General features: G+C 40.7%; 2 long non-coding RNA genes across 2 annotated transcripts; both read left to right on the top strand.

Annotated features, from left to right (window-relative positions):
• The first annotated feature begins 2,975 nt into the window (after positions 1–2,975).
• On the top strand, positions 2,976–7,874 carry LOC143851736 (uncharacterized). Its single transcript, XR_013236487.1, has 2 exons — positions 2,976–3,236; positions 6,252–7,874. It is a non-coding gene; the product is annotated as an uncharacterized LOC143851736 (long non-coding RNA).
• A 3,097-nt stretch (positions 7,875–10,971) lies between these two features.
• On the top strand, positions 10,972–15,524 carry LOC143851575 (uncharacterized). The gene is made up of 2 exons (XR_013236407.1): positions 10,972–12,027; positions 15,192–15,524. It is a non-coding gene; the product is annotated as an uncharacterized LOC143851575 (long non-coding RNA).
• Positions 15,525–16,993: the final 1,469 nt, after the last annotated feature.

The following is a 16,993-nucleotide window of genomic DNA, read 5'->3' as shown; positions in this document are numbered from 1 at the left end:
CTCAGTTTTTACTTTCATTATGCTGGTCTATTGAACATATATGCCGTCATGAATATATTATTAGTTCATCAGTTTTTATTACTGAATGTTATTGTTATGAATCATATTCCTTGATAATAGTTATACATTATATTTGTGTATGTAATTTTGATTAGTTTTATTGTTTACAAGCATTATTTTACACATAGATTAAACATAGATAAATTTTTAATTTAGTAGAAGAAAATGCATAGAGACACACTAATAGTGGACTGCCATTCTTACTCGTTTTAAAAAAAATAGTTGTTTACTTAGCTTAGTGGGACATAATAGGACACTCCGATGGACGGTCCGAATTAAAATGGATCGTGACCATGACTTGGAAATTAGGATCCGAAGAACAATCCGAGTCCGACCAGACCGATAAGGAATTTGAATGGATCGTGACTGTGACATAGGTGGATCCGACCCGAAGTGGATCCGTTGACACCCCTAGTTCCGATTGTATAATATTGATTATGAGTACCTAAACCACTATTAATACACTTATGATCACTTTTGGAACCGCTGAAATACTATTACAATGTATGAACCCCTATTTACACTCTTAGAACTATAATTTACACTCTTGGAACCACTATTTAATCAATCGAAACCACTAAATTATGGTTTTGAGGTCTACATAATGGTTCTGATTGTATACATACTGATTATGAGTATCTAAACCACTATTATTACACTTATGATCACTTTTGGAACCAATGAAATACTATTATAACCCCTATTTACACACTTGGAACCACTATTTAATCAATCAAAACCACTAAATTGTGGTACTGAGGTCTACATAATGGTTCTGATTGTATACATACTGATTATGAGTACCTTAACCACTATTAATACACTTATGATCACTTTTGGAACTAATGAAATACAATTACAACCCTTATTTATACTCTTGAAACTAATGTTTAATCAAACAAAACTGCTAAATTGTGGTTTCGAGGTCTACATAATAGTTCTGATTGTATACATACTGATAATGAGTTCCAAGCCACTATTAATACACACATTATCACTTTTGCAACCTTCGAAACCACTAAATTGTGGTTCCAAGATCTACATAATGGTTCTGATTGTATAAATACTGATTATGAGTACCTAAAACACTATTAATACACTTATGATTATTTTTTGAACCAATAAAATTTGATTACAATGTATCAAACCCTATTTATACTCTTGGAACCACTATTTAATCAATCGAAACAACTAAATTGTGGTTCTGATGTCTACATAATGGTTCTGATTGTATACATACTTATTATGAGTACCTAAGCCACTATTAATACACACATTATCACTTTCGCAACCTTCAAAACCACTAAATTGAGGTTCCGAGGTCTACATAATGGTTCTGATTGTATACATACTGATTATGAGTACCTAAACCACTATTAATACACTTATGATCTCTTTTGGAACTAATAAAATATAATTACAATGTATGAACCCCTATTTACACTGTTGGAACCACTATTTAATCAATCGGAACCACAGGAACCACTAAATTGTGGTTCCGAGGTCTACATAATGGCTCTGATTGTATACATACTGATTATGAGTACCTAAGCCACTATTAATACACACATTATCACTTTTACAATCTTTGAAACCACTAAATTATGCTTCTGATTGTATACATACTGATTATGACTACCAAACCACAATTAATACACTTATGATCAGTTTTGGAACCAATAAAATACTATTACAATTTGTGAACCCCTATTTACACTGTTGGAACCATAATTTACACTGTTGGAACCACTATTTAATCAATCGAACCACTAAATTGTGGTTCCGAGGTCTACATAATGGTTCTGAATGTATACATACTGATTATGAGTACCTAAGCCACTATTAATACACTGATGCTCACTTTTGCAACCATCAAAACCACTAAATTATGGTTCTGAGGGCAACATAAAGGTTCTGATTGTATACATACTGATTATGAGTACCTAAACCACTATTAAGACACTCATGATCAGTTTTACAATGTAAGAACCCCAATTTACACTGTTAGAACATTAATTTATGTACTATTGGAACTACTATGTAATCAATTGAAACCACTAAATTGTACTTCCGAGGTGTACATAATGGTTCCAACTTTATAAATGGGTTGTTCTGAGTGTCTAAATAGAGACTCTATCTTTGATAATGTTTACAACCATTGAACCATTGAGAGACAGAGGTCAAAACATACATGTAACCAAACAAAGATAGCATTGTAAATAGGATGAAAATAAACCAAATCACAAAAAACATAAAAACATGAAAAGAACATCTAAAACCTAAGCAAGTGAAGGAGAATGGACCTACCGGAGAAACCAAAGCAAACTAAAGAGAACCAATGGAGTTATTTTTTTTTCAAATGGCAATGGCAATGGAGTTTCTAATGTATGGATTGGAAAGTTTCAATAGAGTTTCATGGAGTTTCTCACGTTTGGGATGGCTTGGGAAAGAAGAAGGTAAAAGGTGGAGGGAAAAGGTGAAAGGGGCAGGTGTAGACACCCCATTTTGTTTTGTTTTAATCAACAAATAAATTAGTGTGTTAAATCCATGTGAGAACCCCCTCTATCATTGATTTATATGTTTTAGGTCATTAATATCTTGATCTGACTTTACGGATCATCAATCGGGACAAAATAAGCTAGGGTCACTTCATAGCCCGGACCCTGATTCCATTCCGAGACCCGATTTCCGTAAATCGTTAGATCAATGGCAGATCTTGACCTGGGTCTAACCATCCAAAACCACCTAACCTCTCCTCTCATCCTAACCATCCAAACCTCACCTAACCTCACCTAACCTCTCCTCTCATCCTAACCATCCAAACCTCACCTAACCTCACCTAACCTCACCTAACCTTACCTAACCCCACCTAACCTTACCTAACCTCATCCTCTCATCCTAACCATCCAAAACCACCTAACCTCACCTAACCTCCTATCCCATTCTCCTATAAATACCCTCTCATCCCACCATCAAAGAAGAGAAGAAAAAAGAACCCCTCTCTTAGAAAATTCATCCCTCTCCCTCATCTCTTCAAGGGTTCGGCCATCCTTGCCGGATCGGGTGATTTTATACGTTGGGTGATATATATCAAAAGCAGTCATTATCAAGCAAGGAATCATCTTCAAAGAATTAACATCAAAGAAAAATCAAACACAAAGTGGGTTTCCAAAGAGGTAGGCATTTATTTCAATTCTATGTAGGGTCTGTTTTCATACATATCTTTTACTTTAAAAGAAAAACCATGTTAGGAAGCATGTAGGGTCTGTTTTCCCCCTGGTTAGCCTCTGGTTAGACCCTGGTTGCACCCAGGTTCGCTGCTGGTTGCACCCAGGTTCGATGCTGGTTGCACCCTGGTTCCCTACTGATTCGCACCCTGGTTCCCTGCTGGTTCACACTCTGGTTCCCTACTAATTCGCACCCTGGTTCGCACCCTGGCCAGCCCCTGGTTGTACTCTGGTTCGTACCCTGGTTCACACCCTGGTTCCCCCTGGTTAGCCTCTGGTTAGACCCTGGTTGCACCCAGGTTCGTTGCTGGTTGCACCCAGGTTCGATACTGGTTCGCACCCTGGTTCCCTGCTGGTTCGCACTCTGGTTAGACCCTGGTTGCACCCAGGTTCGCTGCTGGTTGCACCCAGGTTCCCTGCTGGTTGCACCCTGGTTCCCCTGCTGGTTCGCACCCTGGTTCCCTGCTGGTTCGCACCCTGGTGCACCCTGGTCCGCACCCTGGTTTGTACCCTGCTTCCTCCTGGTTAGACCATGGCTAGTCTCGGGTTTGCTCCTAACTTAGACCCAACTCACTAAACCCCATACCCATAAGCCTTAAACCCTATAACCGAGTCACATCAACCCAAGCCATACCTTTGTCCACTCACTGAGGCACACCATTTATCCATAAATCTGGTTACATTAAATCTAACCCAGCCAGGCCACCTGCAGCTTAAGTCAAATCGCCCCAATACAATCCAACCAAGTGGGATCCCAACCCAGCTCAACTGAGTCAACTCTAGCCAACCTCCCCAGCAGAGTCGCCAGACTGTGGGACATGATCCCGCGAGAGGGGTGGGTAGGCAATTTGGCACTCCCAAGTTCAGTCGCACCTTTCTCTATCTTTCTTATTCCCTCACACTATTTCATCATCTCTTCCATCCCTTTTTTTCACTAACCTCAAGAACTGAAATCGATTCACCTCGTGTCTCTCGGAACCGTTGGATTACGGTTTCCGTCGTAAGGACCCTTAGAGCCCAATTTAGGAACACCGGTGTCGTGTCGTGTCCTAAGTTTTAGGGAGTCTTAGGTTTTAGGGAGTCCTAGAGTTAGGAGTCCAGCCTCATCACGGACGTTTGCTATGTATAGCAACCGTGCCATAGGTCTAGTTACACTAGTCACCCAATCTTTCCCTAGGACAAGCCTAGTAAACTAGGATGTAGGCAAACCTGCATTAGTCTAAGGGACCATTTGCATTTAGATGAGAATCATATAGCATCTTAGATGAAATCTTAAGATAATAAAATCCTCAACTTGAATTAAATAACTTCTCCTAAAACTGTTGAAACAGTCAATCCCGTCTAGGTCGGTGTCCTAGTTGAGTTAGGCATAAGTAGCTTAGCTTAGGTGCACCGAACTACGTCGACTCTGATCCCAGTAAGGCTTGGGTACGTAGGCAGCTTGGATGTCTGATGGCATACCACCCGCGAGTCGGCACCACAAACAAATTGTGGTGTTTTGTATATTAATTTTCTTGTAAATGCTTAATCAAATCACTTAGGATTTTCCATGAAATTAGAATTCTAGGAGAACTTTCACTTAGAATGAATCCAGACAAATTAATAAATCAAGATACACATCTAGGATTCACATTAAAATTAGATCATAGGATGCATGTCACTTAGTTCGCACATTAACATAGAGTTGAATGAGCCATTTAAAATAAATTTAAAAGAATTAGCTTTTGGAATCGAAGACCGATTATCGGGCAGGAATGGTGCATGTGGCGGATAACTCCCCATACCTTCCATTCTCGTAACCAGGTAGCGAGTCTAGATTTCTGGTTAATTACGGGTCCTAGATCCCACATCTAGGTGGCGACTCTGTCAGTCTCTTTCGTGTGGAATTCGGATTGCCTTAGTGATCCCAAGTTCACAGGAAAGATTAATTCAAATCAACATTAAAATGCACACGCCAATCGCGTGGGTACGAGAGACCAAGAGAGAGAGCGCGGCGGCTCGCGCCCCACCCCTCTCGCGGGATCATGTCCCACAGTCTGGCGACTCTGCTGGGGACCACCTAACTTCATTAAAATTTCAAAAGATAATTCATTTGAATTTAATTTAACTGGCTCATAAAAACTCTATACTTGTTAGATTAGTTTGTCTTGTTTTATTTTCTCTCATCACATTTTACTCGAACTTAATTTAACAAAACCTGAAGGCATCATAGATTGCGCGAACTTATTGCACACACTTACATCACTTGCATCTAAACCCTTGCATCTCACATTCACACACGTCCTATTTTAGGAACCCGGAGTGTTATCTAGCATGGTTGACTGGGATTTCATCACCTGGTGCCTCTGTGCTAGAGAAGCATTACACCCTTAGCCTAGTACCTTTATGGTGCGTAAACGGATCTATTGTTCACGTACTGATACGCCGGACACTGGTACAGTATATCGAACATGGATTCGCGCTAAGGGAACTCTTGGCCTTACCCCTAGATTAACCCACACATGCATGTAGTATACGAACACATGTGCATCACATGTGTGAGCCTAGTTTAGGATATCCTACCCATTTGTGTCTAGATTAGACCGTAGTCCATCTTCCAATGGCTACGATCGGTCCTAGGTACACAAACAAAGTCATGAGTTGAGATCCTATCTCCACTCCGCTAGATTAGGATTAGGGTTGATGCCTTCAGGTAACACTGATAAAATGTGTGAAGAATAAAAACTTTCCCTTTGGGGTTAGGATATAAATCCCATCATTTCCAAAGATCTCATAGGATTAGTCATTCATGATCTATCCGTTGAAAGTAATCCTATGCAATCTCATCTTTTGATCATGTGTCTATCATTCGTCTTTTGTGGGATTCGATTGTGTCTTCATTGGCGGAAATTGTGTCTCAATCATTTGATCGTGCAATCTTGATGATCCAATCTTGCCTGTACCCTTGATCTCTTCCTCCTCTAGGGGCTACCTTTTTCAAGAATATTTCTGCTAAATCCTTCAGAGTTTACTCTCAGAATCCTTGAGCTAGGGGCATTTCCCTATGCGAATCAGTCATCATTGTCCAAAATTGAAAGTATCAGCCATGATGATGTTCAGAACGAACAAGCCTTCGCCGAGCCTTCAACGCCAAACAGTTGCAGCAGTTAAAGTTTTAGTCACTTACTATTTTATGTTGAGTCAGTCATCATGGTCAGTATAATTGTTGAGTCCGGTCTTACAGTTAAAGGTCAATGCCTAGTCCAGGCAAGTTATCTTCTGTTTCCCTTTCTTATTTAGAGTTGTGAATCCTGAGCATGTTCAGGATAGGTCGTCTGATGTAATAGCTTTTCTTTAAATAAAATTTCGGTCAGTTCCAAAAAGTTCACTTGTGTCTGTTCTTAAGTGTGCTTCTGATCTTAAAATAAGACTCCCTCTTCAAATGAGGACAAAATTGACGAAACTCCACTTGAGTCACAACAATTACTTGAACGAGAGGAGGAGCGCCAATCCCAACCTTTCAAAGATGAAATTGAAATGATAAACACTGGCACTGAAACTTTGATTCAGTGAATGCCGATTGAAAATACATTACCCTCTAAAGAGTGTGAAGAATTGATAAAATTATTTCAAGAATAAGAAGATTGTCTAGAAAAGCTACAACCGATACCAGGGGCAAGACATAGATGGAAAGCTCAAAGAAAATGAATGAAGTGAATATCATATGCTATGCAAGAGGCATGGAGTAGAAACAACTTTCATATTTCCAATCGATGACCTTGGTTCTCAAATTCATAACATGAAGCCATCAAATTCGAGATAAGAAGTTCAAGAGCAAGCATTGAAAAGTGATCATCAGATATCAAGAGTTACAAATCCATAGATGGAGGATGTCGAAGAACAAGTTTCGCTCTATGAAAGCCGAAAGCACGCATTAGAATCTTGAAAGAAGAAAATCCATTATCTTACCTGGAAATGCCGTCAAACTCCGTGAAAAAAAAAAAAGAGAAAAAAAAAGAAATAAATAATCAGTACCAGACAGACTCTAGTAACCTAGATCGATTCCCAATCTGAACATCGAAAGGCCTCCTTTGGCCGATTAAATCCCAAAATCAAAACCCAATGTCAAAAGAATACCGATTTGCAAACCCTTCGAGCCTAAATCAAATTTTCTTGAAAACCCATCAAACTCGGGGCATTCGCCCCGAACTACGCGAGACCTGATCCCTACACTGGGGTACGTAGGCAGCTCGGTTAAACCGAGTTCGGTCGATTCAAAAGAAAAAGAAAAAGAAAAATCAATCGTTCCAAAAAAAAAAAGAGGGACAAGTTCCAAAAGAAGAGAAGATAATTATTCCAGAAAGAAAAGAAAAAAAGAAAAATCAATTAACCTTCAAACAATTTATTTTCAAACTAGGGGCATTTGCCCTGAACTACACACGTCCTAATTCCTACATGGGGATATGGAGGCAACCTGTTCACAGGTTTGGTCGAAATCTTTGTTGAGCCTTAAGCCATTCTTTGTAAAGCCCTATCCTACCTATAAAGTCCCTCCGGTGTTCAGATTTAATGATCTAGGTCCCGAAACACAAAAAGAAAAAAAAAGAACGGAGTTTGAAGATCTGCTAGACTGAAAACCTGAAAGGGCGGTCTAGGCAAAATTTAAGATCATTTCCCTGCTAAGTTGAAAACCCGAAAGGGCGGCTTAGGCAAAAGCTAAGGGGATAGCCTGCTGGATCGAAAACCTAGAAAGGTGGTTCAGGCAAAAGTTAAGGCTAGCGCGGTCCGCCAAGTTAAAAACCCTGAAGAGGTAACTTGGTCACGGTAAGAGAATCAGTATAAGAAGGCTACAGCCGGTATCAAGACTGAAGATCAACTGAAATTCAAGCAAATTCAAGTGTTATCCTCAAAACTGGGGGCATTGAAGCTAAGCAATCTTAAGGGGCGTAATTAAATCCTTGAGGCATTACTGTTTCAAGGAAGAAGTCCCATGTGCACCAATTGAAAAAAAACATTCCTTGAAAGGATAGACTTACCAAATAAAATATTAACTAAGTCAGAAGTATTACTGTGTCTATCAGTGTAGTCAGTCAATCTTTGTCATTCTATGTTCACTCCTTCAGAGCTGCTCAATCTTTTGAGTAGTGCATTTTATCTAAGTTTTCTCTTTAGAAAGAGTCAATCGTCGTCCTGGTGTCCAAATGATGCAACTGTCTCGGTGAAGAAGGCCCAGCCTCGTCAGCTCCCTGCGATCGTATGAAGGAGTTCGAGAATCTAGTCAAACAGCTACATTTCAAAGAAGATCAACTCAGAAGAGTTCAGAAGTAGAAACATCAGAAAGCCCAACTTTCGTAAAAAGATCATACCCCAGGAAGGCACCTTAAGCTTGGAAGAGCCCCAGATGCAATGGTGGTTGAGCCAATTTCTCAGAAAGATGAACCATTAAAATTCGGAATCTCCTTCCAGTTGTTAAATACTATCCTGGTCAAGAAATGTTTATCTAAACACCTGTCAAGAGGCAAATCCCACTTTTCCATGATTATATCCAAGAGAGCCATTGTTCTAAATTACCAATCTCAACTGTCTTGTTCAAGGTTTCAGTTATCAAAATCCCCAGAAGACAAGACCAACAGTCTCATTGAGAAAAATCTTGTTGAAGTTTCATAAAAGTGTTCCTAATCCATTCTTGTTACTAATGGTTCTTCGTTCATAAGGTTGGTCGTCTCATCATTCGTCAAAGTCTTGGTTTCCAATATCTTTACTGGGCACGATCTATAATGTCCCCGATTTCATTGAGTTCAAAAAAAAAAAATCTAAAATTCATCAAATCCAATTCTACGTCAAATTCAAATTCATGAAAACCTCTAAATTCTTCGAGCCCATTTGTGAACAGTGCCTCTTTTCTCGAGGCCATTTGTGAATGGTCTCATCTTCTCCATGAGCCCGTTTGCGGACGGTGCCACATTTCCCAAAAATACAAAATAAATAAATAAAAATAATAAAAATTCACCAAATCAAATCCCAATTCAAAAAAAAAAAAAACAAGTCCAATCTTACGTCAAATTCAAATCCTACGAAAAATCTCATGTCCTCTTTGAGCCCGTTTGTGAACGGCGCCTCTTTTCTCGAGGCCATTTGTGAATGGTCTCGTCTTCTCCGTGAGCCCGTTTGCGGACGGTACCTCATCTCCCAAAAATAAAAAATTTATCAAATCCAAATCCTTAACTAAAAAAAAATCCAATCCTACGAAAAATCTCATGTCCTCTTTGAGTCCGTTTGTGAACGGTGCCTCTTTTCTCGAGGCCATTTGTGAATGGTCTCGTCTTCTCCTTGAGCCCGTTTGCGGACGGTACCTCATTTCCCAAAAATAAAAAATTTATCAAATCCAAATCCTTAATTCAAAAAAAAAAATCCAATCCTACGAAAAATCTCATGTCCTCTTTGAGCCTGTTTGTGAACGGTGCCTCTTTTCTCGAGGCCATTTGTGAATGGTCTCGTCTTCTCATTGAGCCTGTTTATGGACGGTACCTCATTTCCCAAAAATAAAAAATTTAGCAAATCCAAATCCTTACTTAAAAAAAAAATCCAATTCTACGAAAAATCTCATGTCCTCTTTGAGCCCGTTTGTGAACGGTGCCTCTTTTCTCGAGGCCATTTGTGAATGGTCTCGTCTTCTCTTTGAGCTCGTTTACGGACGGTACCTCATTTCCCAAAAATAAAAAATTTAGCAAATCAAAATCCTTACTTCAAAAAAAAAAATCCAATCCTACGAAAAATCTCATGTCCTCTTTGAGCCCTTTTGTGAAAGGTGCCCCATTTCTCGAGTCCATTTGTGAATGGTCTCATCTTCTCCTTGAGCCCGTTTACGGACGGTACCTCCTTTCCCAAAAATAAAAAATTTATCAAATCCAAATCCTTAATTCAAAAAAATCCAATCCTACGACAAATTCAAGTTCATAAAAATTCTCTTGTTTCTTTGAGCCCATTTGTGAACGGTGCCTCTTTTCTCGAGTCCATTTGTAAATGGTCTCGTCTTCTCCTTGAACCCGTTTGTGAACGGTGTCTCCTTTTTCCGAGTCCATTTGTGAATGGTCTCATGTTCTCCTTGAGCCCGTTTGTGAACGGCGCCTCATTTCTCGAGTTCATTTGTGAATGGTCTCGTCTTCTCCTTGAACCCGTTTGTAAACGGTGTCCCATTTTCTGAGTCCATTTGTGAATGGTCTCGTGTTCTCCTTGAGCCCGTTTGTGAACGGTGCCTCATTTCTCGAGTCCATTTGTGAATGGTCTCGTGTTCTCCTTGAGCCCGTTTGTGAACGGCGCCTCATTTCTCGAGTTCATTTGTGAATGGTCTCGTCTTCTCCTTGAACCCGTTTGTAAACGGTGTCCCATTTTCTGAGTCCATTTGTGAATGGTCTCGTGTTCTCCTTGAGCCCGTTTGTGAACGGCGCCTCATTTCTCGAGTTCATTTGTGAATGGTCTCGTGTTCTCCTTGAGCCCGTTTGTGAACGGCGCCTCATTTCTCGAGTTCATTTGTGAATGGTCTCGTGTTCTCCTTGAGCCCGTTTGTGAACGGCGCCTCATTTCTCGAGTTCATTTGTGAATGGTTTCGTCTTCTCCTTGAACCCGTTTGTGAACGGTGTCTCGTTTTCTGAGTCCATTTGGGAATGGTCTCATGTCCTCCTGGAGCCCGTTTGTGAACGGTGCCTCATTTCTCGAGTCCATTTGTGAATGGTCTCTTATCCTCCTTGAGGCCGTTTGTGAACGATACCTCATTGTCCGAATCCATTTGTGAATGGCCTCCTATCCTCTTTGAGCCCGTTTCTGAACGGTATCTCATTTTCTGAATCCATTTGTGAATGGTCTCATCTTCTCTCGTTGCCCGTTTGTGAGCGGCACCGCAGCGGGATTTTTTTTTTTTTGCATTCCAAATTCCAGGATTTCATCTAAGGTTTTGCATTATGTTAAGGTGCGTTGTGTCTAGAGAGTCCTTTGTCGATTAAAGCTACGCAAAATGGTTCTGTCATTTTTAACTTTGGTATTCAATGACTACGTCATCTCTACCAAAGAGGGGCATCTGTAGACACCCCATTTTGTTTTGTTTTAATCAACAAATAAATTAGTGTGTTAAATCCATGTGAGAACCCCCTCTATCATTGATTTATATGTTTTAGGTCATTAATATCTTGATCTGACTTTACGGATCATCAATCGGGACAAAATAAGCTAGGGTCACTTCATAGCCCGGACCCTGATTCCATTCCGAGACCCGATTTCCGTAAATCGTTAGATCAATGGCAGATCTTGACCTGGGTCTAACCATCCAAAACCACCTAACCTCTCCTCTCATCCTAACCATCCAAACCTCACCTAACCTCACCTAACCTCTCCTCTCATCCTAACCATCCAAACCTCACCTAACCTCACCTAACCTCACCTAACCTTACCTAACCCCACCTAACCTTACCTAACCTCATCCTCTCATCCTAACCATCCAAAACCACCTAACCTCACCTAACCTCCTATCCCATTCTCCTATAAATACCCTCTCATCCCACCATCAAAGAAGAGAAGAAAAAAGAACCCCTCTCTTAGAAAATTCATCCCTCTCCCTCATCTCTTCAAGGGTTCGGCCATCCTTGCCGGATCGGGTGATTTTATACGTTGGGTGATATATATCAAAAGCAGTCATTATCAAGCAAGGAATCATCTTCAAAGAATTAACATCAAAGAAAAATCAAACACAAAGTGGGTTTCCAAAGAGGTAGGCATTTATTTCAATTCTATGTAGGGTCTGTTTTCATACATATCTTTTACTTTAAAAGAAAAACCATGTTAGGAAGCATGTAGGGTCTGTTTTCCCCCTGGTTAGCCTCTGGTTAGACCCTGGTTGCACCCAGGTTCGCTGCTGGTTGCACCCAGGTTCGATGCTGGTTGCACCCTGGTTCCCTACTGATTCGCACCCTGGTTCCCTGCTGGTTCGCACTCTGGTTCCCTACTAATTCGCACCCTGGTTCGCACCCTGGCCAGCCCCTGGTTGTACTCTGGTTCGTACCCTGGTTCACACCCTGGTTCCCCCTGGTTAGCCTCTGGTTAGACCCTGGTTGCACCCAGGTTCGTTGCTGGTTGCACCCAGGTTCGATACTGGTTCGCACCCTGGTTCCCTGCTGGTTCGCACTCTGGTTAGACCCTGGTTGCACCCAGGTTCGCTGCTGGTTGCACCCAGGTTCCCTGCTGGTTGCACCCTGGTTCCCCTGCTGGTTCGCACCCTGGTTCCCTGCTGGTTCGCACCCTGGTGCACCCTGGTCCGCACCCTGGTTTGTACCCTGCTTCCTCCTGGTTAGACCATGGCTAGTCTCGGGTTTGCTCCTAACTTAGACCCAACTCACTAAACCCCATACCCATAAGCCTTAAACCCTATAACCGAGTCACATCAACCCAAGCCATACCTTTGTCCACTCACTGAGGCACACCATTTATCCATAAATCTGGTTACATTAAATCTAACCCAGCCAGGCCACCTGCAGCTTAAGTCAAATCGCCCCAATACAATCCAACCAAGTGGGATCCCAACCCAGCTCAACTGAGTCAACTCTAGCCAACCTCCCTAGTCGAGTTGACCCAACTCTCTAGTCGAGTATGCTCAACCTCTTTAACCGATTGGACTCTCCCCTTAGTTGACTCAATCCAATTCCTTAATCAACCCATCCCAATGCAACCGAGTCGCATTCGACCAAGTGGCGGCCTTCCATGTCACAACCGAGTCATTCCCCTATTCTACTAATGCCCGTTTACACCTAATAGAACTTCCTCCCTTTTGCCTAACCAAGTCATATCCCAACACAATCTGAGTCGCATGTCTGAATCCATTTGGCCGAATCTCATAAGCCTGCCCATTTTGAATTCCCAAAATTCAAACCCTTGATGATTCCTATATGCTCAATTCTTTGATGCAAATTCCCAATTCCAAAATCCCATTGCTAAATCAATGTTTCTGAATCTCAAGTCCAATGCTCAAATACAAACCCGATTCCTGATCCAAATACCAATTCTGTTTTCCAAAATCCAAGTAACCTCCCCAGCGGAACTACGTGTGGCTTGATCCCCATCGCGGGGTACGTAGGCAATTTGGCACTCCCAAGTTCAGTCGCACCTTTCTCTATCTTTCTTATTCCCTCACACTATTTCATCATCTCTTCCATCCCTTTTTTTTTTTAACCTCAAGAACTGAAATCGATTCACCTCGTGTCTCTCGGAACCGTTGGATTACGGTTTCCGTCGTAAGGACCCTTAGAGCCCAATTTAGGAACACCGGTGTCGTGTCGTGTCCTAAGTTTTAGGGAGTCTTAGGTTTTAGGGAGTCCTAGAGTTAGGAGTCCAGCCTCATCACGGACGTTTGCTATGTATAGCAACCGTGCCATAGGTCTAGTTACACTAGTCACCCAATCTTTCCCTAGGACAAGCCTAGTAAACTAGGATGTAGGCAAACCTGCATTAGTCTAAGGGACCATTTGCATTTAGATGAGAATCATATAGCATCTTAGATGAAATCTTAAGATAATAAAATCCTCAACTTGAATTAAATAACTTCTCCTAAAACTGTTGAAACAGTCAATCCCGTCTAGGTCGGTGTCCTAGTTGAGTTAGGCATAAGTAGCTTAGCTTAGGTGCACCGAACTACGTCGACTCTGATCCCAGTAAGGCTTGGGTACGTAGGCAGCTTGGATGTCTGATGGCATACCACCCGCGAGTCGGCACCACAAACAAATTGTGGTGTTTTGTATATTAATTTTCTTGTAAATGCTTAATCAAATCACTTAGGATTTTCCATGAAATTAGAATTCTAGGAGAACTTTCACTTAGAATGAATCCAGACAAATTAATAAATCAAGATACACATCTAGGATTCACATTAAAATTAGATCATAGGATGCATGTCACTTAGTTCGCACATTAACATAGAGTTGAATGAGCCATTTAAAATAAATTTAAAAGAATTAGCTTTTGGAATCGAAGACCGATTATCGGGCAGGAATGGTGCATGTGGCGGATAACTCCCCATACCTTCCATTCTCGTAACCAGGTAGCGAGTCTAGATTTCTGGTTAATTACGGGTCCTAGATCCCACATCTAGGTGGCGACTCTGTCAGTCTCTTTCGTGTGGAATTCGGATTGCCTTAGTGATCCCAAGTTCACAGGAAAGATTAATTCAAATCAACATTAAAATGCACACGCCAATCGCGTGGGTACGAGAGACCAAGAGAGAGAGCGCGGCGGCTCGCGCCCCACCCCTCTCGCGGGATCATGTCCCACAGCAGGTGAAAAGTGCATGGAGATTAGAGATAAAAGGTAGAGGGAAAAGGAAGGAGGGTATTCTTGTCCTAAGAGCTCTCTAAAAGTACCTGACAACCCCTCTTTTACAAATTTTTCAAAAGCCACCCCTGAATGACAATTTCAGCAAGTGTTTGCATTGTTTTAACAATTTTCCCTATAAAAAAAGAAATTCCAGACTTGTAGTAAATTTGGCTTAAATGTAAGGGTGTGAAAAATGAAAACCAAGAGTCTTTAAAACCTTTTACCCAAGAGTCTTTAAACTTCTTGATTTTATGAAAGTGGAGAGTTTCTGCTACAAAGAAATTAAAAAGATAAACGATATATTAGTTCCATTTATTTACTTGGCACAACCCTCACTAGTATGAAAGAGTAGTCATAAGTCATAACTCTAAAATCATAAATACACTGAAGAGGCTGTCCCAAGTCAAAAAATAAGGCCAAATATATCAAAAAGACTTAAATCACTTTTTTAATAGTAGGTGTAATTGGTGTGGTTGGTGTGGCAGAGAGCATGTGATTTCGTGTTGGACTCATTATTACTTTTCACTTGTCTTACTTATCTCTATATAAAGCGGTGATTTGTATTGTTTCAAGGCATAGCTTGTGACAAGAGAAGCATAAAAGAAAGAAAGAAGATCGTGATGCCCAAGAAAATTTTCTTCCTTATTGTTGGTCTTTTCCTTCATTTTCTCATCCACACAATTAGTGTTGAGGGGATGGGGAGTAGTCACCAGAAACCTTGCTACCCAAAGGTCCCCTTGTGCTGAACTATTGGGCGCAACGTTCTCGGCTACAGTGCAAAATACTAGAAGGTATTATAATTATGTATGTGCTTAGGACCTCTTTCTATCTATGATGTGTGTACTTGGGGCCTCTTTCCTTCAATGTAAGATATGGTTAATTAAGAAATAAAAAAGGCTTCTTTTATTAAGATATGTTTCGTTATGCTGTAAGTTTAAACTATCTACAATTTATTATAAGTGTTGCGACTAGAGTACAACTAGCCCTTGAAAGCTAGCCGTTAAAGACAACATGACCAAATCCATTCCACCGTGTGGTTAAGGCCAGGTCACGATTCTGATGTTACTTAACACAGTATGATTAAGACGGAACTAAAAATACGAATTCTTCTGTTGAGGATGAAAAGCAGAGGTAAGTCGAGGATGGTGGAGAAGACGAGAGAGAGTTCTTGTGGTGTGAAGCTTACCGTCATGTCGTGGGATCAACGAAGAAGGTGGGATGGTTGCCAGTCTTCTAAACAGAGAAGAAGGCATTTCGTGCATCTTGAATATGAAAAGAGGGTTTCTACATTCCAGGGTTGCTATGCAGAGAAGACAAGATGGGTAGAGAACGGACACGAGATGAGTAAATGTCTTTGTGGAAAATAAGAAATAATATAAAAATAGGGAAAATTGTTAAAAAAATGCAAACATTTGCTGAAATTATCAATCAGGGTAGCTTATGAAAAATTGTAAAAGAGGGGTTGCCAGGTACTTTTAGAGAGCGCTTAGGACAATAATAGCCTCCTTCTTTTTCCCTCCACCTTTTTGCTCTAATCCCCATGCACTTTTCACCTACGCTTTTCACCTTTTCCCTTCTTCTTCCCTAAGGCCCAAGCCATCCAAACGTGAGAAACTCCATTGAAGGACTTTTCACCTACCCAAGCTAAAACCTAGATTAAGTATATTTACAGGATTGTGAAATCCAAGCTTTATCTTATAGAGTCCAGGTTTTATCTTATAAAATCTGAGTTTTTATATGGTGTAAGGCCTTATAGTACCGTATTTTTCACAAAGTACTGTACAGACAACATTATAGGATGATCCAAACCGTCCATGTGATGGGCCATAACGTAAATAGGTTGTGTCCAAAATATCATTTTTGTAGGATTATCCCAACCCTCTGATCTATAGAAGAACTGCATAATATGGAAACCTATGTAGATCGGAGGGCTAGGATCATCCTACAGAAATGATTTTTGGGCCACAACCTATTTACGTTGAGTTCCATCACATTGATGGTTTGGATCATCCTATGATGTTGTCCGTACAGTACTTTGTGTAAAATACGGTACTATAAGGGCTTACACCATATAAAAACTCATAAAATCTAGGTTTTAGCCTATTAAATCTACGATTTTACATGTATCCGAACACTCTCTCCCTCTTTCTTTCTATAGAAGAGGGAGAGGCATGAATGCCCACTTGTACATGGACAATACTTTCTCCTCGCATCATGTACACTTTATTTGTATACATGTGGGAAATAATATTTCCTCTCACTTATGATAATGAGACTCCATACTTTATCAAACACTTTTTCTATTGGCTGTATATAGCAGGGAATTATAATAGCCTATGACATCACATTAGTCAAACGCAAGTTATGGTAAGGAG

Source organism: Tasmannia lanceolata, unplaced genomic scaffold, assembly GCF_043159265.1.
Source record: "Tasmannia lanceolata isolate RefF3 unplaced genomic scaffold, GAP_Taslan_0.1 ptg000018l, whole genome shotgun sequence".
Taxonomy (NCBI): domain Eukaryota; kingdom Viridiplantae; phylum Streptophyta; class Magnoliopsida; order Canellales; family Winteraceae; genus Tasmannia; species Tasmannia lanceolata.
The sequence above is the reverse complement of the archived record's forward strand: the minus strand, read 5'-3'. Positions and strand labels throughout refer to the sequence as shown.